The following is a 27,319-nucleotide window of genomic DNA, read 5'->3' on the forward strand; positions in this document are numbered from 1 at the left end:
CTAAATTTATGCCAGCCCAGAACATGTTCTGCTACAGGGATTGCATAAGGGTTCAGAGCCTCTACTATTTCTGCAGAACTTATTATCTGAACTAAAGTTAGTAGTTCTCACTAGTTTGATTAAATTAACTTTTTTTTTTTTTTTTAAGTATTATTGTTATTATTTTTAATCTTTATCCCCTTTGAAAATTGAAGCTCTCATGTGTGGTGCAAAATAAGTGTTTCTAGAAAGTCCAAGAAGCATAAAGCTCAGAATGTTGTGGATCTTCAGTGTTATGTCTCAGGAAGCTAGATGTTCTTATAGGCTTTTGAACTTAAGTACATTTTGAGGAAGTACATTCCTTAAGTACATTCCTTAAGTACATTTTAAGGAAGATCAGAACTGTGTTTTGGGATTCATGACTACATGACTACCCGAGGATGTTAGATGTTATCCTGTAGTTCTCTGCTACTGATTTGAACCTGAATTTCCCTACTCATGAAGTTGGACTACATAAACCACTGTAAGGAGATTCCAGCTCTATCATAGTTTTCTTTGCCACTGTCCAAGTGTGTTTTAGTAAGTTGTGTTTGTGACTGTTGTCTGGTACTAATTATCCGGTAGAGAAGATTCTGTATCCAACTCCTCAGCTGTCTGAATCATCAAATTAGGCAGCCACATCCAGGCTGTCCATGGGGAATTGCATCTCGTCATGCCCACAAGTTGTTCAGGAAAGTACTAGCTGGTCTTGGCCTTATTCTGCTCTAGAAGTATTACATAATCAGTGTTTTACAAAATTCTCCAGCGCTGTTTTATTTACTAATACAGACATAAACTTTGGGGCCCCACAAACTCAGAAGAAGGGTAGAGGCTAGTTTTGACTGAACTGAAATGTGAAATCAAGGCAAAGTTTGCTAGTATCAAATGGGAGAATCCAGTTTCCTAGTTCTAGTACTTCATGTGAGTAAAGGTCATATTACAAGCATAGCTTGTAGCCTTGCATGACCAGTGCATAGACATCACTGAAATAAACACGATATACCTGTTCTAATTCATGGTTTTATTAGAAATCAAAGGCACTATTTGAGGAGAGCTACAATATTCCTCTGTCTGTGCTGGGTGTCCATAAGAGAAGTATAAGACAATTTTTCAGCCACTGCTGCTGAGAGATTGTATTCTTTTCATAGTAGTCTTTGACAGACTTAGACAAACATTAAAGATCTCAGAATCATAGAATATCCCAAGTTGGAAGGGACCCATAAGGATCATCGAGTCCAACTGCTTGCACCACACAGGTCTACCCAAAATTTTAGACCATGTGACTAAGTGCACAGTCCAATCGTCTTTTAAATTCAGACAGGCTTGGTGCAGTGACTACGTCCCTGGAGAGCCTGTTCCAGTGTGCAACTACCCTCTTGGTGAAGAACCTCTTCCTGATGTCCAGCCTAAACTTCCCCTGCCTCAGCTTAACACCATTCCCTCGGGTCCTGTCACTGGTGTTTACAGAGAATAGGTCACCTGCCTCTACACTCCCCTTCGCAAGGAAGTTGTAGACTGCAATGAGGTCCCCCTTCAGCCTCCTCCAGGCTGAACAGGCCCAGTGCCCTCAGCCACTCCTTGTATGTCTTCCCCTCTAGGACCTTCACCATTTTTGTCGCCCTCCTCTGGACACTCTCCAACAGTTTAACATCCTTCTTGTACTGTGAAGATCACTGCCTACCACCTAGTATACCAAAAGAACCTATAAATGAACCTACCAAACACTGCAAATGAACCAGACAGTCCTTTCAGCGACTGAATAAAAAACTGGCCTTTTTATCTTCCCTGTGTGACTTATGAGTACAACAATATGGCACGTGCTTCCACTAAACATACCCCTTGCTTCCTGTTGTTTGGAAAGCTTCACTGGCTGATGATAGATAAGATCCTGAGAACCAAAATTCAAATTATAATACCAAGAAACTATATTTGAATAGGTTGGGAAAAGAGACAGAGGGAGAGAGAGACTCACACAGAGAGAGAGAGAGAGAGAGAGAGAATGTTCTTGCAAGAAAGATATTAAAAATAAAATTTGCAAAAGGAGGGAGAAGAAAATGTAAACTAGAAAGCAGAGATTCAGACCAAACTCTGGGTTATCTAAAATAAAAATCAATTTCTGCTTCCTAAGAAACTTGTCAGATTGCTAGAATGTGCCCTCTAAAGAAACAACTTCTGTTGTGAACAACTTCCAGGTATTAAAAATTGAAGATGAGATGTATTCAATGGAATTATTATTGACGATATAATTACTGTCCTACTTAAAGTTACAAACCTCTTGTTTTGAAGAAGACAGGAGATGTGAATAACAAAATGATTGTTCTTGTGTTTTGCCTTATTTAGGAGACAGTATTTGTTAGAGCTAAAGTCTCAGCTGGTAACTTGATTTAGTTGGACAGCTGATGCTTAAGGTATTGTGGAGAAAAATAAATTAAAACTTTCTATTTCACTCAGGAATAAGTTACTTAATATTTCTTTAGCCTTTTCTCCAGTAGGAGAGTAATTATGTTGTTATTTTTTTTTTCTCATTTGTTATTTAATTGTCTATATACAACATTGGCCATGCTGAGGACAGTAGAAATTAAAATATGATGAATCTGAGAATACAAAAACTGAAGTGAAAACAGATGAAAACAACTGGAATGGTAATAAGGTGAAGTGAGTCAAGTGAAAAAAAAACAATAAATTTTTGATATTTATTTATTTTCTAGAAATTATCTTCTTCTTCTCATGACATTCAAACAATGATAGTTTTTTGAGTAAATAAACTTACCAGACATCTGTAAAAGCTAGAATCAGAGTACAGACCTAACTGCAGCATTCAGTGGGTCTACTCTGTGTCTGGTAGGTAATCAGAAGAACAGTGGCCAAATAATAAATTTCCCTTGTTTCATACACATTGACAGGTAAATATGTGCAGATGATTTCTGAGACTGGAAGATCTGATAAGTGAAAAATTCAAAGATTAGTTGTGCAGATCCTTACTGGTTTCAAAGGTTCTTTACAGGTTCAATACATGTAAGTGTTCCCAAAGACAGAATTGTTTCCCTTTATTCTCTTATTTCTACTGTTTCTGCTATGAAGTAGAATCAATTCTGTGGGACTTAGGTGACTAACAAGTTACTGACAATATTGACTAATAGAAATAACATCATAACTTGGCTGAGGTTCACACACGTCACTTCTGGCCTAAAAATTATTGATCCACCCAAACTCTAACAAAAGAAATCAGTGATTCATTAATCAAAACATATCTAAAAGTTTGCAGACTATTGTTAACCAATAACTTAAATGACAGAAATTAAGAAGTATTACTGAAAAATGTTCCTTCTCAGCATTGCAGCTGCTTGATGCCTTGCCATCAAAAAGGTTATCAAAAAGATCATTTAATTCATTTTTTTTTCACTGCTGAGCTCATTTAAATGTGCTGCATTTGATTTTTTTATTTTTATTTATTTATTTATTTCATTTTTTGGATGAGCTTAACTTGATCCAAGCTGTATATTGTTAAGCAGTAGTTGCATATGAGTTGTCAGGACTGGCTGAGTACTTGGTGTGTGTGATAGTAAGTCTTTGGGGATGGAAACATAAGTGTGCCTATAGAATTGGAGATATTACTTCTTTCTTATAGACATTCAGAGAAAATTAGGAGACAGTGGAGATTTAGCAGACAACCACAATTGACTGTGTTGTCCCTAGCCTGACTGTATAAGTTGCTGCTGAGTTGTGTTGGTTTGAATTTGTGCCTGTATCGTTTCTCAAGCGTGCTGCCTCAAACTAAAAACATCAATGAACATCTGTTAAAGAATTTCCTGCATATGAATAGGACTAAAGTTAGGAGCAAAACTGTAATGAGGACAGCCCTATAGGGTAGCTTGGGATGGTAGGAAAGTATGATATCAGCTTGTGAGAATGTCTGATTTCAGCTGGTTTTGATGCATAACTAGGAGGCTGCTCTTGATTTACCACTCTTCTCTCATATACACACTTGTATGTATCAGTATGCCATTCTGTACAGTGCAGGCTAAAGGTAGCACAAAGAGTAAAAGAAAGAAGGAAAAGCTCTGATGTGCCTTTGAAGAAAATACTGAAGATTCTCTGACTATGCCTTCTGTGCATGTTTTGAACAAAAAACATTCAAACTGCCACTGCTTTTCCACGTTTCACCAGCCATGTAATGTAACTGAAATTGTTATGATATAAACTTTGCTGGCTTGATTACCTCACTTTGTCTCATTTTCTGCTAATATCATAGCAGGTCCTCTGTACCAGACCATGGGACCTGAACACCAATGCAGCTTTTAAATATTATGATGATGTATTCATAGAGAAGCTGGTACTCGGCACGACTTTCTGTCTCCCAAGGCACCCTTCTGGTAGTTGTGCAAGAAGATCAAGCTTTAGTTTGTGCTGATCAGAAAATTAATTTTATTAAAATATATTTGTATATTTCAAAACAAACAAACAAACAAACAAACTTCCACATTCCCAGTTTTCTCATATTTTCTGTAAAAAAAATATATATATATATTTTATTTTTTTTTGATGGTGGTTGGATTTTATTTTTTTTTTAATTTGTCAGAGATATGAGCTTTTTTGTTTGTTTGTTTGTTTGTTTTTTTGCTTTAAGAGAAACATTTTAAGTAGAAATTTTTGTTGCTTGTTTATTAATTGTTATAAAGAATTTTTGTTTCAAAAAAATCCTAACACAAATTATATATTAAAGCATTATTAAAGTGAAAGTGCTACAGAAATAATTATTAGATGGGCATAAAGGTGATTTAAAACAGTAGGCAAGATCACCAATTATGTATGTAGCTTTCAGGTATGGCAAAAATTCAAAAATTTACATGTGTACTAATAAATTAAATGGTCTGTGGCCTGTTCTTTACTCCTGAAATCATGGCAAAAAAAATAGCTTGTCTCTTTTATCTTCTGAAACAGGGTGCCCTCATCAGCTTCTGCTGACTTCTTCATCCCTTCATAGCCTGAGTAAATTCTGACCCTGACCAATACCATCCCAGAGCTCCTGCTAGCACTTAAGCGTGTATGATACAGATCACAGATGATCATGGCTCCCTGCTTGAAACCATGACCTGGTCCTGATTAGTTTCTGAGCAAAGATGTAGCAAAACAAATAGATTGCTTCTAAAATTTTGGTACCAATTTAACTTAGCTACTAGTTTTGATCCACAGTGATTACAGAGCTTTCTTCATGTTGAGGAGCATCACTACGGCAGAGATGCTATAGCAGAGAACAGGAAATAGCTTTTGGCCTGAAATACGAGTGGTCTGTTCTGAATGATCATTTTTAATAGACTGTGAATCACCACAAGTCATCAAGAATACAGCAAAAATGCATGAGAAAATTCTGTCAATAGAATGCTATTTCCATGGACTATTTTGTATCATTACAAATTGCATTTGCTGTAATAAGTTACAAATGTAATTTATTATGAGTTAACATCAGGACTGAGACAAATGATTAAAAATGTATAATATACACAAATTTGTTTCCCCTGATAAATGTAAAGTTTGCTAGGCTCGACTGCCCTCATTAGTATGTGACAGTGCCAGGAGACATTTTGCTCCAAAAGGCTAGATTTACATGCTGTATTTTATAAATGCATTTTAGTTTTAATAACAATCCAAGAGGTTCAGCATATTGCTTAATAAAAGATCAATGCAGTAATATGATTAACCACCCTGTGTTGCTTTCTTTCTGCTTGTGAGAAAGGATAGTTCAGGAGCTGCAAGGCAGTGAATAGCAAACTGACTAATTGACAAGCAAAACGAAGGTTTCCCTAAGGGCTTGTCCCCCCTCCCCTCCTTCAGGACTTCCTTTGTTGGTAGAATGTTGTTAACTCTTTTGTTTAGGGTCTCTTACCTTTAAGCAGGCTTGTGGAAGAGCTTTTCATATTTTTTAGCAGTAGATTTACTTGCTGAGTAAATATAGCTGATGAAAGAAAAGCTGGTGATCCATAAAAGACCAGGCTGCAGGGATCCTCATTAATCTTCCAATAGTTTTTGCTGTCATTCCTCTTTAAAGTTCCTTGCCTTGTAAAGTATTTGTGGAAAAAGTAGGAACACTTTTGCCTTCCTTTAAGCTATGACTTACAGCTAGATCCCAACAAAAGCTTGCACTCCCTTTCAACTAGTTTTAACTTCAGCCGTGTCATTGCGCAGCATTCTTAGCTATGAAAGGGAAAACATTGTTCAACTGAGTCTTACAAAAGAAGACAAAGAAGAAACGAAAGGAAAAAAATAGTCTTCCTGTTATCTGCTGATGGCAATGTGACTATTCCATTAAGTGGATAAGCTAAGTGGGATGCAATGACAAAATGAAAAGATTTAGTACATTCAACCTTAAATAAGAGACTGCCCTTTGGAAATCTTGACTTCTCTTCTAGAAATAGTGAAGCATATGGCATGAAATTGAGAAAGTTAGTATAATTAGCTGTGATGGATTATGGCAGGATTATGACTGAGGCCTAGAGTTTAGGAGGTATTCCAAATTTGGGATCGCTGAACTAATGGTCATTGAGCAGGGATCAGAGCACAGTCTACTTCTCCTGAGGATGATCAAACGGATTGCAGTTCATATTGTGCTTTCTATTAGCACTATCGAGCATTTTAGTCCATCTGTCCGATATGCTACCAGAATGTTTTTTACCTAAGGAAGAAAGCGTATGGAATAATTCAAACTCCTTCACAGACAATAAAAGAAACAAGGGAATCAAATGAGTTTAAAAGCTCCTGTGGTTCAAAAGGTAGGAAAGAGTACTAACAACCAAGATGATAACTGTTTGTGTAAAACTAAGGGTAATTTTTTATTTATTTATTTTTTTTTTCTGAAGGGAGGGGAAGACAGATACAATCTTAGATTTAATCTCTACACTTTCACATGGAGAGTGGAATGTCTGCAAGATAGAACATATTTTGGTCCTCTTTCAGCTATATTTGGCAGACTTATTTTCAGAGCGAGGTGAAAGTATTTTAGTGGATCATTTTTTGAACCAAAAAGTAAAACCTTAGAGCATTGAAAAATATTTGAACTTGGAATAAGTTTAACAAATAGTTTTTGCTGGAGGAAAAAAAAAAAAAAAAAAAAAAAAAAAAAAAAGAGAGAGAGAGACTAGAATGGAGTTAGAATTAGCATTTCTGCCAGGACAGAAAAGCAGCTTTAAGACCCATCTGAGCATACGTTGATCTGTGAATCTCTCTCTGCTGATGGTAACGGAAGTTTAGATGATTGTCTAAAACAAGTCTTTTTGCAAGTAGGCCAAGGTTAACTGAAGTGAATCCCAACTAGGGTGTCTCCTCGTCTAGCAGCTCCTTTTCTCTCTGTGGGCCAGTGAATAGCTAATTTTATATCTAGTGGGCAACAAATCCAGAAGAGGCATAAAAAATAAAGCTCCATGACTGAAGAAGAGGAATTTTTCTAGGACACTTAAAAGAGTTAAGGTAAATTTCTACCAAATGCCCTAAAGGAAGTATTTGTTCTAGAACAAATTAAGTGTTAATTTATCTCTGAAATTTGATTGTGTTATCATTCAGTTAACTATAGAAACCATCTAACCTTATGCCCAACACTATACAACAAGGTTATACAAGAAACATAACAACATAATAATACACTCAAGGAATGATTAATAGATTTATACACCTTTGACAATATATAAAATTATGATGGTCTTTTCTATTTTGAGGCTTCAGTGTGGTCTGGAAACATAAGTTTTGTCTTTATTCTGGACAAAGAGTAATGATGAATCAGATGCATTGGTATATTTTGGGTTATATAAGCAATCCCTCAATGGCTACAGGCATGAGTGTGTGGCAGACTGGCTTATTCAGTGTATAGGTCAGATGTAGACAGATGTCTAGTCCCTGAGAAAGCCTTCAACACTGAGTTACAGGACTGCCTGGGGGCAAGCTCTCTTCATGGAAATGAGCTCACCTCTTCCTCCATTCCCAAATTCCTAATCCTGGAAACACCTGTTCCTTAACCTGAGGCTGCTTCACTCAAGAGAGTTATTTCAGCTTGTTCTTTTGTAGCTTTGGCTTTGCATATGTGTCTGTACCTGCTGTGGGGAGATGGAGGGATCTTTCAGCAAAGAAGGTATTGGCTCTCTGTGGTGAGGTTTGGAGCTGTTTGTAACCAACAAAACACAGAGGGTCTGATTGCAATAGGAAGCTGTTCCCATGATGACAATAACAATAATAATCCTGTAGAGAAATAAATAAGCCCAGATGCTAGTATTAGCTGCTATTTGTAACAATTATTGTTATCATGGAGCAGGACCTCCCTGGTTAGGCACTGCACAATCACAAGTGAAAATCTGTGCCTCAAAGACTACAGGCTATAGTCTAGAACCATGGAATGGCAAATAATACCCACTGGAATCATTGGTTTCATTTTAAAGGAATGAATGGCTCAGGGAATCAAGTGTGTTAACATAATCCAATTACTAACAAGCACTTAATGTTTAGGAAAGGCCTAACACACTCTTGATTTGTATTAAAAAATCACCAGTGCAAGAACGTGCTTTGAACTGAAAGATAAACACCAGAAAGAAAAGAAAAGAAAACAAAACAACAAAAAAAAAAAACACAACAACAACAACCCCCCAAACCACACATATGTACACACAAAAAGAAAATAACGGCCTTTTCACTGTTTGTTTTGAGGTAGGCCAAATAAGACCCATGGGAAATTCAGGCTGTTATGCTCTGTGAACAAGACCGGCCTACTCTAGAGGAAGCTAGCTTTGAGCCATGTGGACATAAGGCACTCTGTATGACTTTGCTTTCAGGCCATGGATTGCTCTCTGGGGTGAGTACCTTCAGCAAATGGGATGTAGCCTCATTCTCTCATAGAGGAAAACACCTCCACTGGTGAATGCTGGTGAATTTTTAATTAATTAATGTAATAATTCCTATTTTCCTTTTTTTTTTTTTTTTTTTTTTAAAAAAAAAAAAAGATATAAATGGAAATAGGAATGGGACAATAAAAGGTAGATGTAATAGATATTTTAGAGATCTGTCTTCACAAGACTTTTTCAAGATGGTCAGTCAGTTCTAACATCATAGCTTCTGCTCCAGATGTTTGTTAACTACTCAGGCATGTTTTGTGATATGGACCTGAGGGACATGTAACATGTCAATCATTGCTCTTGCCAGGGCTAGGCTGAAGTGTCTGGGCTCTACCTCTTCTGCTGCCATTACAATAGCTTTCAGGATTGAAAAGCAAAAGGAAGAGACTATGTAAAGAAAGCGGGGCAATAAGAATATGAGGAAAATACAGAAATACATTGAGTGGATGCAAGAGGATGAATATCTATTTTGTTGTTTTGTCTGGTAACAGTCTCTGTAACCATATCAGTTACTGGTCATGTGTCCTTAGACATCTTGATCAAAAGTTCTTAATGGAAAAGACTTGATAACAACAATGATAAAAATAACAAAAGACAATAAAAGTTGTTTATTATTATTATTATTTATTTGTTTGTTTGTTTATTTTCTTCAGATTCACTATTAAATCCATTCAAAAGGAAGAGATTTTCATTTCAAAGTTCTGGTAAGTGAGGTTACAGATTGGACCATTATCCCAGACCATTTTATTCAATATTCAGGCCCCTTTTTTAAACTATTAGTTTAGGTTCATTGATTTTTAATTTCATAGAAATTTAAAATGGTTTGAGATGGAAGAGAACTTAAATATCATCTAATTCCAACCACCCTTCAAGGACATCTTCCACTAGACCAGGTTGCTCAAAGCTGCATCTAACCTGGCCTTAAACGCTTCCAGTGATGAGGCATCCCTGGAATCAGAGATTCCACTTCTTTCCCAGAGAACAACTTATCTGGGAAAACTCTCATTATTACAATCTTTTTATTTAATAAACATGATCTTCATATAGGTGATAAGCTTTATTAAAATCTCTGTTATTTGAAAAAAAAAAAAATAAAAATCCCATGTTTATACCACTTCCACCTAACAGTGACTATATCATTTTGTGAAATTTTAACCTCTTTTAACAACTGAATTCACCATTAGAGAAATTATTTAAACTCTGATTTTTTTTTTTTCAATAGGAAAATAAGGAAACAATAAGGTATATTGGTCGGTATTGGCTCAGCACTAGCAGCCAGACAGTTGGGAAGTGTTTTGAAAGCACTGGGGAATAGGGGAATTTTAACATTTAAAGGAAAGTATTGAATTAGGTTTGCAGATGTTCAGAAGGATATCATTCCAAGTGTGGGTCAAAAAAAAAAAAAAAAAAAAAAAACACATAAAGGAACTAACTAAAAAATTAAGTAGCTGCACTTAACAGAATGAAAATACCTAGTATAAACCATGAAGACCCTTCCTTGAATGTGTAAGCAGGTAGTTAGAGTTCAGTGCAAGAAAGACAGGAAACCCAAGGGGAAGACACAAAGTGAGGTAGTTAACACTATCAAAGTGATCTTTACAAAACCATTTTGAGTGAACTTAAAGAGAAAGAATACCTATCTTAGGGCCTGGGAGAAGGATGTGATATTAACTGGAATGCCACATGAGAAGAACTGAAATTGATAGAAAGGTTAGAAAAGACTGCAACTTAGACATAGTTCAAAATATTTAGAGACAATCTGGAAATAATGATTTAAAGTAAAGTCGAAATTGCTCTGAAAATATCTATTAATCTTAATTAACTATTAATTAATGACTGCTCAGCCTTAATTGTTGATACCAGTTTCTATGACAGCTGAGTGATAGATCTGATTGTCAGACAGGAATCTGATTGCGTTCTTCAACAGAAAAGAAATAATGGAGGAAATCTTTAAGGAGAAGGGCAAGATCCTATTTCATCCTTATGGAGTCTGAGCTGATGACTTCAAGATATACTCAAGACTTCTTGATATCTTCAAGAAGGTATCAGAGAGTTGAAACAATATTTTTATTTGTACAGAAGACAGTTCTGGGCGAAGTAGGACTGTGACTTGCCATAGCAGAGACAGAATAAAATCAGTGTGTATGATCAGTGTGATTAGATTGTATGGAGATAGAAAAGAAGAGAAAAATAAGGTCATTGAGAACACAGTGTGTGTATCCACCATCCTGTGACCGCAGGATGATGAAGGTTCTCCTTTGGAAAACTTACTGAAAGGACATTTAGAAGCAGAGAGAAAAGAGTCTCTTTTGGTTTCTGTGAACCTTTTCTGGATTCAAGAAGCCAAATGAGATAAAATTTAAGGTAAGGTCAGTTCTATCAAATGGAGATGACAGGTTAAGATAGACCAGGGCACCAGAAAATAAATAAATAAATAAATAAAAATTGTTTTATAGTCCATAGACAAGAAGATGGAAAATAGAGAGTTTAAATTAGAGAAAAACTTAGGACAGATTTTATTAAGAAAGTGGTCATTTAACTTAAAACCAGAGGAAAGAAAGATTGATCTCTCTCTCTCTCTCTCTTTATTATTATTATTTTTTAATTTAAATTAAATTTATTGTTTTATTTTTAATTTTAACTTTTATTGAGTGGGGAGATTAAATCATGTTTGTGTCATTAGGTGAAAAAAATATGAATATGAGATCTTGCAGATAACAGAAAGGAACAAATAAGAATGACAGGTTTATGGGACTGGAGGGTACTTATGATTCAAACAGTGAACAGAAGAAAAGGGCTTCTTCCGTGAAAGGATAATAGATAGAAGGGTAGGTAGGATATCACATAGCATTTTATCAGACTTTTCTTAGAAGAAATTAATGATAGTCAAATCTATATATAAAATTCAAATTTATGTATGTATATATTTTCTTCAAACATATGTTATTTTAAAGTATTCTCTTGGGTAGTAAACATTTTCTTGTATGGTGCCATGAAGTTTTTTGGGGAAATTCTACAAAAAAAAAGAGAAACTAAAAATCTACCCCCTAATTTACATGTATATGCAAGGCACAGCCAGCTAATTCATAAAAAATGATTTATTCACAGCAATGTTCTGAAATATTTCTCAGAGTGCTATGGCTACACTGAGAATGCATGCTTCTGACACAGAAGTAGCTAAAACATTGAAGTATGTAACTTTCCTTGAGTTTGTCTCTTTACTTATCATCCCTAACTTTAGTGAGCTTAGATTTATGCATTAGAAAATAGTAAGGTACAGCAATGGTTAAGGGTATTCTGCAGAAACCAGTCTTTCCCCATGAGAAGCAATCTGCACACCTATGTTTCTGGCCTGCATTCTCAATCACTTTTGAAGCAAAGAAAGTGCAGCAAAGTGCTCCTCAGGACTGGGAATGAATCCCGCCTCACCATCTGTTACTAATTTTGGAGCTGAAGACCCCATGCATTATTAAATCACTAAGTTAAAAAAGTTGTGTTAAGCTGGTGTTAACTTAACCCACTACAGTCAGGAATGTTAAAGTTCAAACTAGATTTGGTATGGGATGTCAATGGTGAATAGATTCCTAGCTTTATAAGTAACGTGACTTACATTTCTTTAGACTAAAGATGTCATAGTTAATAAAGAATTGTCTCACACTGTTCTGACTGAGTACTAAAGTGGTCTTGAATAGTAGTATACTGTATTCAGTCTTTGCCACAGTGGCTTAGTACAGTGAAGCAGCAGAACAGTGAAGTACCAGTTAAGGGTATGCCTTCAACCATGCCTGATATACAGTTCTATTCAGGCTGTGCCCTTGCGATATGATGGTTTAAAAAGGCTATCCACTGCTTTACACAGGTCAACTTTTCTTTTTTTTTTTTTGGCTTTGCACTATGCTTACATCTTTTCTTAAGTACCTCTGTAGGACTGCAGAGGCAGCACTGCAAGAGATGACAATTTGAACTTTATTTGGTGAAAAGCTCTATAGTATGGCAATAGTCCAGAGCAAGGCCTGGGACTGACGCCTTCATTCTGAAGTTCTCTAACTTAAATAGAGGTATTCTTTCAGCCTAAGTAGTTTATAGGCTTATCTTCTTTGTCTGCAGGATTTCCCAGGAGAAATATATCTATATGTTTCCAGGAAGCAATGGTCTTGCTGCGCCTGAGCTATACAGATTGCCTGAATGTGCACAGAAAATCAGATGCATTGACCTGCCCATATGTAGCCAATATGTATCTGCTGCTCCTCCAACAGAGCTGCCAGGCAATCTGGAATTCTCAAATAAATAAATAAATAAATAAAATAAAAGTCCAAAATACTGAAATTCCACCTGGACACTATTTTTAGGATGAAAAGGAAGGTGTCAGGAAAAAAAAAAAAAAACAAAACAAAACAAAACAAAAAAAAACAAAAAAACTGAACATGTGGCAGCCCTAGTATAATCAGAATAACAAACTATGAAAACAGCCCATTAAAATAATTTATGTATTTTTTATTCTCTATCTTTGTGTATGTGGCATACATGTTAACCTGATTTGGGGGTAATTTTTAATTGTTTATTTTTTCTCTTTTTTCATGAAAATACAACAACAACAAAAAGATACAGGGATGTTCTGCTAAAATGCATTGGGTTTACAGGCATCTCAATGTTGATATTTTCTATAATACAGAGCTATAATTTTCATGCTGTTCCCAAGGGTCATTATCAGATGTATGAATGTGTATGCGTAACAATTCAAAATAGCTACAGGAGTTCTGCAATACTTACTGCAGTTACAGAACAAGCTTACTAATTCCATCTGTATTGTTTATGTTATATGTATATGGAAAACAATCACTACTTTTTGTTGCTTTGCAGCATTAAGGTAATGACCCCTTTGAACATGGACAGACTGTGTTGCAATAATAGTACAGATTGCATATTACGAAACTGCAGTACGCAGTGTAAACTAAACATCCCAATGGCAAGTGGTTTCTGAAGATGTGCAGTAGTTGCTTTAAAACCACAACATCTTGTCCAATTTAAATTACTTAAGCTGATTATTTTACATTCCAGGCTAATTGCCTGCAAAATTTCATTATAAAAATCACAGCTGTTTTCTGGTGCATGCAATTTTGTTGTTTGTTTGTTTGTTTTTATCCATTAGAGAAAAGGAAATATGTGTCTGAAACATTTTTTTTTTTTTTGTTCAGTTTTCAGAGTCACAGTTATTATAAAATATTTAGAATAGGCCTAGTTTAAGCCTACTAATAGCCTAACCTTTCATCCGCACTACCTCTCTGTGCAGAACCTTGCAAACATATTGCTATGGAATATATGCCTGTAAATCAATGCCTGAAGACACATATGGCTTCAAAGCATACCAACTCAATCTGGGCATAATTTATATAAAAAATGGACAGAATCAATTCTCATTTGCATATAAAGAACCACAGATATCTTCAGATATGAATCAGAAAATCCATTTGACATCAATAGAAGTGCATGCAATGAAACTAGCATATGGTCCACAGTTTGTGGAAAACAAGTGTTCTGCCCACACTTTTTTTTTCTTAAGAGACACACACATGGACACACACATAGGGCCTGTGCTTTGTACTTCTGTTAGCTGCAAGATGTAATCAATTTGATTAGAAAATGTCTTTTATTTATTTTCACCTGGACCTCTATAATGTTCCAGAAAGATTTAGCTTTCTTATTATTTATTTATTTATATATATATATACATATTTACTGAGCTTTCAGGCATTTTTATATAATAATTTACAATATAATAATTGACATTTTGCATAGAAAATAACTGCTATCAAAGAACTAAATCTACTAGAGCAAAGGGCTATGTAACTGGTGCTTTAAAAGTCCAGTTCTGTTTTCTGTGTAGACAAGGGTATAAGCTACTGCTTACATGAATGCCACTAGAAGCAATAGTGGCAACCATGGTATGCAAGCAAGATAAGTTTGGGAGTTGTGCCTTATATAGTAATTGAATCCAATCAATGAATCACTTAGTTCTGTGCCATCTCTTTAACTGCAGGCAGTTTCAGCTCCCTCCATAAAAGGCTAAGAGTATTCACACTGTAGCTGCAGTTACTACTAACTCAGTGACTGGGGGAAGGGTCTGATAGACACTATTTAGTGACTTTTCAAAAACACCTGCGTGACTCAGAAGTTTGAAAGTGGCTTAAACACTTAGGAAAGTCAATAGAAATTATGCACCTTGGGGCCAGATTTTTAAAGGCTACTATCTTCCATTGATTACAGGAATTAGGAACCTAAATACCTTTACAAATCTGGCACAAGAGTCCAAATCACATTTGAAAGTCGATAGGAATTAGACTCCTAAGTGCCTAAATCAAATGAAAAAAATACGTGTTTTAGGAGTGGGAATCTTTATAATTGTATTCCCGCTAGTGTAACTGCAAATTATGGGTTCAATTATTCCACTTAGGCACAGCTCAGAGGAAGAAAGTGGTATGAAGTTGCAATGCCCCTGAGGAATGCAGCCATTCCTAAACTCTTTCAGGAGATGCAGTATTGCTTCATGAATTTTTGACTTGTGAGAAGAAATCATGGTTTCATTTTATGTTTCTTTCCTTACACCATTACGACACAAACTAATGATACTAGTAGTCTTTAGTTGTATTGATAACATTGTTCAGTATTATTTTTGTTTGTTTGTTTTAAATACACTATTTATTATTTCTTACAGTTCTGAAAGCTGATATAATAACAAAAACAGAGTAAGATATTTTCTTTGAGTTCAAGAACTTACAACACAGGGAGATCAAATCCCGTTTTGAACGCTGACATGAGTGCTCCAATGAATTATATTACTAGGACTGAGCAGTAACATTTTACCCAATATGAAAACTCACTATGAGCAAATCTGGCAAAATATGGGCATGAGTAAACTGAGACAAATCAGGTATGGAATAAGAATCTAAAGAAGTGAAAGGAAGAAGACATACCAAAAGGAAACTAAAGAAAAAATTTGGTAAGAATATCTTGAAAGGTAAATTAGAATAGGTCACTGGTACTGAATTATTTTGTTTATAATGTTTGTAATTATTTTGTTTATAATTTTGCCATAATTATATAGGAGGGTTAGCCCACCACTACCAATAGACTGTGATTCTGGTCATCTCTCTTATGACCAGATCTTATCTTAAGATGACCTTAAGAAAGGTCATCTCTCTTCACGTTAATCAAGCAACTAATAGTGATTGAGATGATTTGGGAAAAGGCTAGAATGACAAAGAGATAATTATTCATAAATGGTAAGAAAATAAACAGGACACTTCAAGTGTTGCAAAAAATAAATAGTGAGACCCCAAAATGAATACCATATTAATTTCTACTCTATCCCACTTGGGAGGTGGGGTGGAGGGAGAGGGGATAAACCTGAGCTATCACTACAATATGCAATAAACTAAATAGTTTTAAACTTCTCATTTAGAAGACAAATTACAGGAATTGGGGATGTTATATAAATAAATATATTTAAAGGAGGCCTTAAAATCATGCATACTATAGCAGAATTAAATAAGAAACCATTATTCTCCAAGTCTTACAATGTAGCAGTTCGGGACAATTCAATGAAATTTTCAGATAACAAACAAAGCGAAGCAAGATGGTTTATTTTCCCCACAACATATTGTTATGTTGCATTACTTTTTGTTATATCCAATTGTAGAGTTGAAAGTGTAAGGTTGATCAAAAATGGGTTGAGAAAAATTAATGAAGACGTCAGTTGAGAGTTTTAAACCTGCTAGCACAGATGTCAAGTCTGAAAATCCCTTAACTTGATGACTGCCAGAATCCAGCTGATAGAAGAGGCAACTTAGGGACAAGAGAGGAAATAAGAAAGACCACCAGAAGAAAGTTCATACGTCCCTTAGCATAAGGGATGCATACTTCCCTTAGCATACTTCCCTTAGCATAAATTAACAGTTGAAGAACCATTTCTATTCATTCTTCTTATGAATAAGCTCATGCCTGACCAAAAGAAAATCTTCCACCAAGCCCACATTCTGTTTTATGTTCCCAAACATAAGAAAAAATAAGCCTCTGGAGCTGGTAGAATGAGTGAGGAAAATGAGAAAAGTACAGAGTGCGACAAAAAAACAACATAAACATAAGACGGAGAAACACCAGAAGACACTGAGTCCTCCAACAACACTCATTAGTCTTTGAAAGAGTCATCAAAGAAGTGGATGAATATTGCCTGTGAATATGATTTATGAAGATATGACAGGACAAGGTGACAGAAGTAGAATCTCCAGTTGTCCTCCTTTCCTTATGCAGCATCTTTTTCCTGGTATGAGGAACAGCCAAGGCCAACAGGAAAGTGATGAGGAGGTTCTACACATTGGTCAATTTTTTGTTCACTGTTCATGATCTGAAATGGGAGCATGCTCCCAACAGCCATATTTTACCATCTTTGGAGAGAATATCACTTAGTATCTATATGGGGCACAAAAGTGAGGAAACAGAGAAAAAACTGTGTGTTGAAGAAGTGTTTTCCTAGTCCAGTTTAGGGACAGAGCAGTTACATTCAGAGGGTCATTTATTTTATTTTGGAACAGATATCGGAGAGAGAGATATTTAACCCTCCTCTTCAGAAGTGTCTTCTTTGTCTCTGATGTTAACATGGATGAGCCCCTATGAGAAGACTGTGTAAGAAAGAAGCAGTTCCTGCTTATAGGAAACATTAAGGAAAAAAGTTTTAATTGCCTGACTTGGTTCTGATGTGCTGTAAGGGTAGCTTTAATAACAGAGGATCTAGCTGTCAGACTGTAGTCATAAAATAAGCTTTTATTTTTTTTGTTTCTTTTTTTTTTTTTTTTTCCACATTTTACATATATATATACATATTCCACTTTATATATATGTGTGTGTGTATATATATATATATATGCATAACATTTAGCACACTTTCATGCTCCTCTTTTTCAAGTTATGGGGCAATAGACAATTTAAACTGTATTTGTATTGCTCTATCAATACAATAAAGCCACCCTCTGAGAATTTCCAGTACTGCAATACTTCCAGAGTAAGTACTGCATTTCCTATACAAAATAAATCAGAAGTCATGTAATGCAGCAACAGAGTCTTGTCAAGACGAGTTAAGAATATGAGAGGATTTATGAGGTGTCGGCCTTCTGATTCCACAACACAAGGTAAACCACATAACCCTGTGGTATGATTTAAAAGCAGTGACCCCTGAAGTTTGCTGCTTAAATATTATAAAAACTTGCTGCTAATTATCAGGGCCATTACTGTCAACAAATCATGGCTTAGAAAACTGAACCTAACAGTGTCTAGTATCCTATTCATACATAGAAGATTTATAGTTGCAATTCACATCCTGGCAAATCCTTTCATCTGTAAAATGTCAGATGTGATTTACCCATGTCACTTATATATTAAGCTTAGTGAAATTCCAAACGTTGAATTACTTTATATTTCTTTTAACAAGAGAAAGACATTTCAAATATTTTTTCCAGTGTAATGACCTATCCACATTAATTGAGAAAATATCACATATGAATTCCACGTTTGTAAATGGAAAAGTAGTTAGTATTTGAAAATCATGTGGCTTTTGTCCTTGTAGTTTAAAATACTTAATTGAGTGTTGATCTTGCAAACATTTGTGTATGAGAACTGTGATTAAAGTTAATAATGCATCTACAGCTTGATAAATTGGATCTTTCTGTGATATATTCAAGAATTTCTTTTTGTAGCTTATGGGATACATACAATAAGGTTAGTTTTCAGAATCAGTTGCTTCCAATAGATGCTGGTTAAAAAATCTCAACAGTCAAGAAAGGATTTATTTCTTAAACTTGTAAGAGAAAATTTGTAAGTTTTATTCCTAAACCATGTGAGTAATTCTCTCTATTCAGATTGCTTACAAAAATTGTTAAGCATCTGAATTTATCAGCTATTAAGCATACTTATATTTTTGATTAATCTTCAGTTTCTAACTTAAAAAAACAGCCAAACAAACAATAAAAAGAAAAATATAAGGACTCTTTTTCCCTTGTGAATTTTAACATTTTTCTCCAAATAAGTAGTCACATAGCACTGAAGAACTAAATTGCTACATCAATTCATCACATAAGGTACCTAGATTATTTTCTTGTTATTATTTTATTATTATTATTATTTTTTAATGTATAGAAAACAAGTTATCAAATGATACAGTATAATCAAGTAATCCTTTCTGTTAATCTGTGACATGCAAGGTTACCCTTGTATTCTGAATACACCAATGTTTTTGTCAACTTGCTTTTGCTTTCTTCTACAATATTATGACCTCTAAATACTGTAAGCAATGAACTACATTTCTGATTGCAATAAATTAGAATAATAAAAATTCTAAGAGATCATAAGGATTTTTCAATACATATTTATTCACTTAGTAAATCAGATATCAGATTTTTCCACTTTTTTTTTTTTTTTTTAAATATAAAGAAAACATCACTCATTTGATAATAAATGCACAAGTATAACTTGTTCTTCAGTGAAGCCAAGTCCCTTTCTTCCTCACAGAATCATTACTTTATTACAGCTTATTGTGTTGGGGAATGTACGTAAAAGTTTTTAACGTTAAAGGAAAACACCCCCCTCCTCCTTTTTTTTTTTTCTTGAAATAGTTCATTCGTTTTATTGGAGGAGACGTTCAGTAACCTACCAGCTTTACATTAAACAGAGTTCCAAATGCAAATCCCTTTAGTATTAATTAAAACATATAATTATGTGTGCAAGACATGTGCCGCCTAGTGAGCTGTCTATTATAGAAAGTTTCCAGTCTAGAGAGTATGCTATTAGGAAAAACAACAACAACAAACAAACAATGAATGGGTTCTTCTGGTAAAAGAAGACAGAGGTCATGTATTCGGGAAATGTTTAAAGAAAAAATCAGGAACTTATACTCAGTCTGTGGTTTCTTAAGACAGAGGTATCATTAGTTTCTGTTGAGTAGCTATCAGTAGACTCCTGACAGCTTTCAACTGACAGGTGAAAGGCTCCAATGTAGACATTTTTCTTCACTTCTCACTCAGCAACTGTACCCAGCTACGATGTTCATCAGATCCCTCTGGAGTCAATTCAACACACAGTTAACAGAAAACTCTCCCAGACAAGAAACACAGAAAGACAGATAAAAGTAATAAAGAAGGAAGAAATGAAAGAGAGAAAGAGAAAAAAAAAAAAAAAAAAAGAGAGAGAGAGAGAGAAAATGAGAAAGAGAAGGTCCTCTGAGAGTGTTTTTTGGTTGACTGGAGTGGGATCCAAACAACTGACTAAGAATAGATAACTAATTGGTAGACAACAAAAAGAGATCTGAGATAAATTTCAGTCAGAGGAATAATGTTCAAAACAGATGCAAGGGAAAATATGGTGAGTTTACTTACATAGTTTCACATTGCAGCACACTGATTATTTGTTCCAGAGCTCTCTGTTCTATATAGCAAGGTAAAAATATTGATAATTGTAGTAGGCTACATAACCCTGTAGAAAGATTACACATTATCTGAATCCTTTCTCATTAATCCTGTACCTGTTAATGCACTTCCTCCAGGGGCACTTTCAATAGTGATGAGATTTGCGGGTAATACCAATTCTAGTCCTTCTGCTGGGAATATCTGTGGCTTCTTCCAAAGACACACGTATCTGGCTTATAGTCTCCAGATTCCCAAGTCCTATAGTAAAGGAATGATTGTCCCATTAACCCCACATAATGTGCCTATTTTCTGACACTGATTGGTGTTTTCATTGACTATACTGGTGGTTGTTTCTATTGTGACTTTGAAAGTCAAAGATTTACAAAATATTTCTGGGCAGATTTCTGTCTTAATCCTTAAGTTTATCCTGTAATGTTATTTTTAATTCTGGTTAATATGCAAAAGTAGTTGAGCCATGTAGTATTTACAGAATCAATTTTCTTTAACTTAACATTTATTAAATCTGCATATTTTACTGATTTTCAAACTCCATCATTTGAGATTTTATTCCAAACTTGATTAAATTGTTGCTTAGGAAAACTGCTCTAATCTCTCTCCTCCCTCCCCCCCCCCTTTTTTTCCTTTATTTTATTTTTTTATTTTTCCTGCACTTTTTTGTGAAATAACTGGAACTGAAAATAGTACTTCAAAGTGCACTGATGTACTTTATTTTTATGCAATGCAGCATAATTGCCTAGAGTGTTTAACATGACACTCCTAATAATACAACCCAGATAGCGTTTACTATATTTGAAATATGTCATGGTTTTGACTCATTTAATTTATCATCTGCTAAAATACCTAGAATCTTGTCTTTAACAGTGAAATTACTGATTCTCATATTCTGTATGTATGCATTAGTTGTTTATTTCTATCAGGAATACTTCATGTAATCTTATTGGATTCTGTATTAATTTTCAGAAATTATACCCCATTTATCATCATTATAGATTTTTTTTTTATTATTATTATTGGTAGGACAGTCATACCCAGAATCCCTGGTCATGGTTATTAGCCTTTTGCCATACCTTATACTGATGAGATAGACACAGGCTCTGCCATTTACATCCGTGTTGTGTCATCAGGATAGTTTGATTACTTTCAGCACTGTATTTATACATAAATGCAATTAGCATATTCTCAACTTTAGCCTCCAAGTCATTAATGAAAATATTGAATGATATTGAAGCCAGAATAAATTCCTAAGAGACCTAGTTTAATATCTTCTGCCAAGCTGATGTTGAGTCATTAATAACCAGAGTGGAAGAATAATTTGTACTGACTAATTTACTGGATGAGCCTTATTTTTTCATGTTTACTGATTGCTAGTGAAAAGATCATTTTTAAAGGAATATTCAAGTTTTCATTAAAAAACTACTGTGAGAAATCCTTGATTACTACTTTTCTCCTGAAATACAAGAAATTGCATTGGAATGTATGGTTTAAATTGTGTACACTGGCATCACAGTTTATGACCTGTATGTACAGAAAAGTCAGAGACCAAGAATCAGGCATAATAATAGCATCTGCCTTTCGTTGATTCCCACTAAGGATATGCACAACGATTTCTGTCTGGCACCAACTACTCACTCTTCAAGGTGGTGTAGCTCCTTATACACACAACATTATTTGTAGTGCACACTTGTCATGGTTTAACCTGGCCGGCAGCTAAACACCACACAGCCATTCGCTCACCCTCCCCCCTCCCTCTCTGGGATGGGGGAGAGAAATGGAAAGTGAAGCCCATGAGTTGAGATAAAGACAGTTTAATAAGACAGGAAAATAATAATAACATTAATAATAATAACAATAATAACAACAACAATAATAATAATAATAATGATGATGATGATGATGATGATGATGATAGTACTACTACTACTAATGTGTACAAACAAGTGATGCACAATGCAATTGCTCACCACCCGCTGACCAATGCCCAGCCTAACCCTGAGCAGTCCGGCCCCCTCCCTGGGCTAGCCACCCCTATATATTGTTTAGCATGACATCAGATGGTATGGAATACCCCTTTGGCTAGTTTGGCTAGACCTGTCCTGGGTCTGTCCCCTCCCAGCTCTTGCTGCACCCCCAGCCTGGCCATTGGCAGGACAGAGCAAGAAGCCGAGACATCCTTGGCTTAGTATAAGCACTGCTCTGCAACAATTAAAACATTGAGGTGTTATCAGCACTCTTCTCATCCTAAGCCAAAACATAGCATTCTACCAGCTACAAGGAAGAAAATTAACTCTGTTCTAACTGAAACCAGGACTGCTGTGTCTATACCGGTGAATTAAGTGTGCATGAGAATATTTTTAGGCACAGAGGCCAACTGGCGTTATGCTGCCCACATCTCTGCTAGAGAACATTCTTACCGCCAGAGCAGGGTGTTTCATATAAACTGTTTATTGGAAATGAGCTAGCCTGTACAAGCTCATGAACCATCTCTGAGAAAGGTCTGGATTGTGGTAGTTGGCATGAATCAAAATAGTGCCAAGGAACATTTAAGCATTTACTCATACAGACAATTGTGTTCCAGCATCTGGAAACAATCCCAGGCATGACTGAATTTAATACTGTAGATACAGTCTAAAGGTTTGCACAGAATGGTTTTGTGGCACACTGATGTGTTTTAAATTCATATCCTACTATGCTGTTAATTACTACACTTAGCTTCTCTAACTGTGTCTTTCTAACTGTGTACATCTTTCTAGTACATCTTCCAGTATTAGTTTTGCCTTAAACCATAGTTGTTGTGGAAAATCAGGTCATTTGGTGACTGATAACTCAATTCCCACTCTTCGGTCAATTTCACTGCCTTCTTTGTTGAGGTCTTTTACTGGCACTGGAGATGAAGGAGATCAGCTATTCCTAAAAGCATATGAAACCTAATAAATGCTCAATATTATCTGGAAAAATATAGAAAGTTATTTGGTACCTATGCCAGTGAAGAGAAGGGCATTACTATTATGACTGCAAAGAGCGATTTGTGGAAGTGTCTCAAACTTGCTTGGTTGCTGAAACACTAAAAAAGCTTCTCTGTTCTTAATCTTCATGAGAAAAATATTCTGCATTTGAATTTGGTTAACCTTCCATTTTAATCAAACAAATCAAACAAAAGGAAGGAAGGAAGGAAGGAAGGAAGGAAGGAAGGAAGGAAGGAAGGAAGGAAGGAAGGAAGAGAGGGAGGAAGGAAGGAAGAGAGGGAGGAAGAGAGGGAGGAAGGGAGGGAGGGAGGGAGGGAGGGAGGGAGGGAGGAAGGAAGGAAGGAAGGAAGGAAGGAAGGAAGGAAGGAAGGAAGGAAGGAAGGAAGGAAGGAAGGAAGGAAGGAAGGAAGGAAGGAAGGAAGGAAGGAAGGAAGGAAGGAAGGAAGGAGAGACTCTGAAGTACATTTTATTTCACAGTGGCTGTTTACTAGCATGTAAATGTAAACTCCTCTTCCTTATTAAAAAAGGGAGAGGAGCTGATGGGCTTTAACAACAACAGCAACAAAAGGTTTAGATTTTGAAGGGAAAAGTTATTCAACAGATAGTGGAAGCAGCAAAGCCTTCTTTCCTGTGAATTTTATCCTGTGAATTTTTCCTTTCTTCTTGTCACAAACAATATTTGCCTCTTCCTTCCCTTCAGTTAAGTGTTTTTTATTACTTGTTTTGATGTTATTTTTGTGATGATGCTTGCAAGTATACAGATACCAAATGGCCTAATGTCTGATTCCTCTCAAGGGAGGAAAAGGGATAAATAGTGTTTGCTTTTGCTCAAAGAGAGATAGTAATCTGAGGTACTTTCCTCTATCCAGATTGCAGTTATCATATGAACTTTGAAAAATTAAATTCTTTATAAGATTGGCTGAAATTTGTAAGTGACTTTAAAAGTTATTTTTAGGACAGACAGTATGGTAGCGTAAGCCTCTCCACACCAAGAAAACAGACTAAAATGATACATCTGGAATAGATATTAGAACTTTTGCTTATATATTAATGTTAGAATTTGTATAGATTTCAGCAACATTCAGTTCATATAGTACAATAATTTCCAACTAACCAACCTTAAATTTCTCTGTTTTATGTGATCTGACATACAAATCTTGTTATATGATTCTTTTAGTGTTATTCAGGATGTTTTACATTATTAGATCTTGACCAAGAAATATTTATGTAGAATGGCTCTATGCCAATAATATGCCTTTTGTTTAATAAAAATGCACTGTGAACAGTTTAAGAGGTGTCTGTGTTTAATGGTGAATAAAACACTGACTGTTCCTTTCTATGGCCAAGTTGCTGTCTGGCTTGAGGTGCTAAATAACGTAGAGTAAATTTTGTGGTCTCTGCTAAGGCTGAAATTGGAAACAGAGAAATTACATGTGCAAGGGGTTTCAGAGCAGGGCACAGAAAATGGCTCAGTGCATAAATGAAGTAATAAGAGCAACAAGTCCAAAAGATACTCAGAGTGATCAAGGATGTTGTCTCATAAATACAGGATGATTAAACTTAGGTGGCTGAAGTGGTTTGGAGCACTCTGCCTTACTCTTTTATCTGAGTGTGCTGTCCTCATGGTTAGGACAGCTGTGTCTGCATGAGGTGAGTCCTGAGTGACATCATTTTACAGATGGCCTTTTGCTATATTGGTGGCAAGCTGTTCTGGTCAAGAAACAGCGTGACCAACCTTCCCAGCTGTGAGACTTGCCACCTTTTCAAGAGGCAAGGTGAATAATAGCAGGAAACAGCTGCTTCAGCCAGACAAGTTTAATCTACTTGTGTTCACATCAATACCAAGATGGAGTGAAGTAAGATTGAAGGTAAAGCTTAAGGTGAGATGTTGAGCAGCTTTCACTCTAACTTTAACCTTGCTTGAATTTGGGAAGTGCAAAGCACTTATCATCCACAGAAAAATCAGTTTTGAATCTTCCCTGCCTACTTTTTCCTGTTAAAAACCAACAAAGTGTTAACTCCTGCTACCCTTAGGGAGCAGTCCCTTCACACCTCAGGGCACTGCTATAACAGAAGTCATTTTTGAAGCCAGTGGAACTTTTTCAGCAAGTAATGTTTACTTGCACAGTCCTTTCTGAGATATGGTGTTTATATATATATATACATGTCTAGCAGCATTAGTTCAATCAAAGGAGTGATCTGCTACAACAGCCTGAAGTGAACCAAGAAAATACAATATTCCTGCTCTTGTAGCATGATCTAAACACCACAAAAACTGCTGTCAGGCTCTGAAATGATAATGACAGGCCTTGAATTGGATTCTTATGGAAGAGCTTCATAAGTTTGTGCCCCTCTTTCCAACCAGAAATCCTAGTTAAATATTTCAACTTAGCATTAATTATATTCTTATAGCTGTAAGATAATAATCAAAATGGGGTGAAAGTTCAGCCTTGTATATACATATCCATGTATATTTTCTGTGCATGCATCACATATTTTTTCTGTGTTGTACAGATCTTTTTTCTTACCATTAGGCATTCAAAATATTTTTCCCCACCCATTACTATGAGATTAATATTAAATTAATCACTTTTCTAATTGATTATTTTCATAATTCACTGGAAATAAATAATTAAAAAAAATGATCTTATGGATAAACTGAGATCAAAAGCAAATTGTATTTTTTCCATTTGTTTGTATATAACAGGATGAGTTTTGAATGCTGGTTCCAATCAGATCCACAGTTTAAGGCTACAAAAAGAAGAACTCTACAGGTTTGTGTTAAATATAAATAAAATAAAATAAAATAAAATAAAATAAAATAAAATAAAATAAAATAAAATAAAATAAAATAAAAAAATATAAAACAACTGGCTTGTGTTTTCTCAGCTGGGAACTGTTTAAGGGGTGTGGGACAGATGATCAGCCAGCAGGAGAAGACAGGGGGTAAGAAGAATGAAACACACCATTTCTTCAAACATGCTTTCTCCCCAGAGCCTGCTTCAGCTGGGAGGCAGAGAAAAAAAGCTTGGTGATAAAGGGGGAGTGGGAGGTGAGGGGGGTGGAGAGAATCCCTTCATACCTACTGTTAGGGGAGAGGGGAAAGAAAGGTATTTTGGAGTGAATGAAATGAAATGAGAGACATGCCATGTCTCACGTGTAGGCAGGATGGGAGACTATTTTCAGAGCAGGAAATGCAGATAAATTTGGAGGGAGAAATATGATAGGACAGAAAGAGGAAACTAAAGAGTATCTGTGCTTTAACCAAAGGTGTTACTGACAGAAGCACTTCCAGCACAGTATCAAGGTCCTCACTGCCTACCCTGTTCTGTTGGGACATTTTCACAACAGCTTCCAAATCTCCTTGGAGTTTTCCTTTCTTACCAGATTTCTTTGTAACTAACTGACTTAGTGTCAGCACACTAAGGTGTCCTGACAAGAGACTGTTGTTTCTCTGGGGCTGGTGGCTTGGCCAACTGTCCCCTATTTTGTGCCAGAAGAGAATTCATCCCCTCAAATCCTCCCAGACTCCATTTCCAAAGCCATAGTTGCAATGCCTGAAGAGGAGCTAGACTGAGATTTAGTGCCCCCAGATATATTTTCAGGTGGTATGTGACCCTGAAAGACATTTTCTATCAAAAACTGCAATAAAGCATATCCCACAATCTACATGCCTACCAAACCCTCTAGTGTTATCTTTCTGAACACTTATTTATCTCAGCAACTGTAGCAACATCTAGTTCAATGCAAAATTTTATAGCACTTGAAAGGACACTTAATCAGTGACTCATTTGTAATTTAATTTTATTATACTTTAAGATACTATAAATACAAATTTAGGGACTTAGCCTGAAAGTCTTTATTCATGCAAATAGCCCTATTGCACTCAGAAAGACTATTTCTGTGATTACAGAAGGAGCTCTTAGGTTATTGGGAAGCTACACAGCTGTTAATCAGACAATATCATTTTCATAGTAGTTGTTCAGAAAAGGGATCT

This window comes from Aythya marila (genome assembly GCF_965140915.1).
Source record: "Aythya marila genome assembly, chromosome: 3".
NCBI lineage: Eukaryota > Metazoa > Chordata > Aves > Anseriformes > Anatidae > Aythya > Aythya marila.